This window comes from Acanthisitta chloris, unplaced genomic scaffold, assembly GCF_000695815.1.
Source record: "Acanthisitta chloris isolate BGI_N310 unplaced genomic scaffold, ASM69581v1 scaffold37038, whole genome shotgun sequence".
NCBI lineage: Eukaryota > Metazoa > Chordata > Aves > Passeriformes > Acanthisittidae > Acanthisitta > Acanthisitta chloris.
In genome coordinates, this window is record NW_008687414.1 from 1 (window position 1) to 2,824 (window position 2,824).

Consider the following 2,824-nt stretch of genomic DNA (forward strand, 5'->3'; position numbering starts at 1 on the left):
TAATTTTCTGAGTTTAGTTGAATTAACAAAGAAATTTTGCCTGTTTCAGCCGCAAGCCTTTCTTACATCTTTCAGCTTCACTAACATCATTCAACACCTCCCTAAGTTTTTTATTGTGAGGATATGGAAGTCAGACAGCAGTTGAAAGTTTATTCCAAAACCCTGAAAAGTCAGCAGAAAGGCATTTGTTAATTTTAGTGGGTTGGGATTGAGGCCAGAATAAATATCTAATGATACCAAACCACTTGCTTATTCTTAAATATTTGAAAATGCCTTTGTATGCAGAATCTTTATTTCTGATAACTTCAGTCTTGCAAAAGAGGGTCTCCTGCTACCAGGTGCCCAGCTAGTCTGTGGTTATGCTTGTAATCTTGCACGTTCAGGAAGACAAGTGAATGGTAAGCAAAATGTGGGATTTCTCCTGCCAAAAGCTTTGTCCTCACACCAGCAGCTACTCTCCACACTTTGGAATCGCCAGATATGGAAAGCAGACCTGTTAAACCTTCTCTTGTTTTCCTGCCATGTGTGACCTATGCTGCTGCTCAGTCAAGACATTTTCATCTGTACCTTATGTAAAAAGGGAGTAATTATCACTTTTACTCTCAGCCGTTGCAGGGGGGGAAGACTAAAGAGTTTACCCTCCCACTAACTGGTGATGAAAGGTATGTTCTAACAGCAGTTTAAATTGTAAACTAAATTGTAAACTTGCAGAATTTCAGAGTACAATAAAGACCTGTATAATGTCCAGGGACCCAAACTCTGCATCAATTTTGCAAGTTTGTAATCTGACTTTTAATAGGAGACTCCGATTTAATACAAGAACAAAGCTAAACATTTGGAACCACTTGTATTGCTGATACATACAGTTTTATACTTACTATAAAAAGTTACACTTTAAGAAGTACTAGAGCCTGTATTATAATGTACATATAAATATGAAGCTAAGTCTGTGTTTAAGTTGCCTAACCACCCAAACTCAGCCAGTCTCACAGCATGAAAGCCACAAAAACTAAGACTGAGCCTAGATTTTTCCTCCTGTTGAGCCTGAAATCTTTCCACCACATAGTGTGGAAGAAATAATAGCAAGCCCCAGGGATGCAGGGCTGAACGGCAGGAACCAGCAGCTGAGCAGTGGCAAGGATCAACTTCTTAAACCTTATTTCCATTGCAATTAACTGCATACCAAATCTCAGCCAAATGGTGGCTAATAGCAGGGCTGAAGTTTAACCTGTTTGACTTTGCAGGGAAAGGGATGAGCACCACAGGTAGCCTCACTTACAGTGAAGTATGAACAGAAGATTTAACAAGCTACTGCTTGTCAGCTCTTAATTAGCATCTCCCATCAGAGCTGCAGCACCCAACTGCAACACCGTCTGCTTCAGTGCAAAGTCCAATTAATTAGTTAAGTTTTCAGAAGCATTATATTTTGCTTGGACGATGGTATTTAGCAGCTAAAGCATGGAAAGATTTGACTACCTTTCAGATTTTCCTGTACGTGGGGAGAGTTCCTGGCTAAATGTGGTATCTGATAGTAGCTACTAAATTGGATGCAAGCAGCAGGTCAGGAGGTTCCTTGGGCTAGATCCCCTCACGTGCTGCAAGGGGATTTTTGTTGATTTTGACTTGCAGTGTGGATTTCCATATCCACTGTATTGCAGCAGACAGCTGTACAGCATTTGACTCAGCCCAGTGTGTGCCTGATGACTGTAGCCTGGTTGTTTGGACTGTCCAGTTTGGCTCTGCTGTGGCATTGCTGCCACATGGCAGCACACACTTTGCTGTGGGCTTGGAGGAGACAAGATGTGCTGTGTGTGTTGGCAGGATGAGGTGCAGTTTGTTGAGCCTCTGAGAAGTGTGGCTAACATTTAGCTCCTGAGGAAGGTTGTGTACAGGAAAGTGGCATACTTTTCAAAATGTACTTAGGGCATTAAAGAGAGGTTAAAAATATAAAGTATAGTAAAACCATACTCAGATTACGCTGAGGAGCAGTTAGAGAGGTGAAAATTGAGCAGATACATTATTTGCTTTGGGCCCTGTGTGAGTGAGGGTGTGATGGAAGTGTGTGAGCTGGCATGTCAGTCACACAAAACTTCCTCTGTTAGGAAAATATGTCTTATATTCCTTATATTCTTCAAGTCCCATGGATGCCTACAAAACCAAAGACACCCTGCTGGTATCAGAGGTTTTTCAGTTATCTATATTTGTCAACCTTTCTTCAAGAAGCTGCATCCTACATAAACTTGCAAACAGAACGTGACAGAAATGGCATGAAGCAAAGAATTTTGTGTGGACATGGGATCCCACAGCTAAATGAGTGTGATGCCCAGCAAATCACACACATGAAGTTAATGTTTACTTCTGCTTTTAGTTTTTCTTTCCAGGACTTTGAAATGAATGCTATAACAAAAGAGAAGGAGAAACCTCTGCAAGCATTTTTGTGTAAATGTACATTGCAGTACTGTGGTTTTAAAGAGTCTCTGGAGTTGAAAGTTCTTTAAAACACTGCCTGGGTGAATCAGCCTCTTTTGCTATTTAACCTCTGAGCCACAGATTCTCACACATACTCACACGCACTTAGTGTTTGTGCTCGTTCCCTCACGTGTGTGTGAACCCACACAGAAGCAAATAATCAGGAGTGAGAAATACAGATTTAAGAATCTAACATGTCTCCCATTAAACTAGAAACTATTATTTGCATGAATAATTTGTGCATGTGGAAGCACTGAGAACATTTTCTGTTGCTTGGAACTGGCATTCCAGAGCATTGTATGAATTATTAACAGTCTGATACAAGTTATTGGAAACTGTTTGTATATTTGCAGGA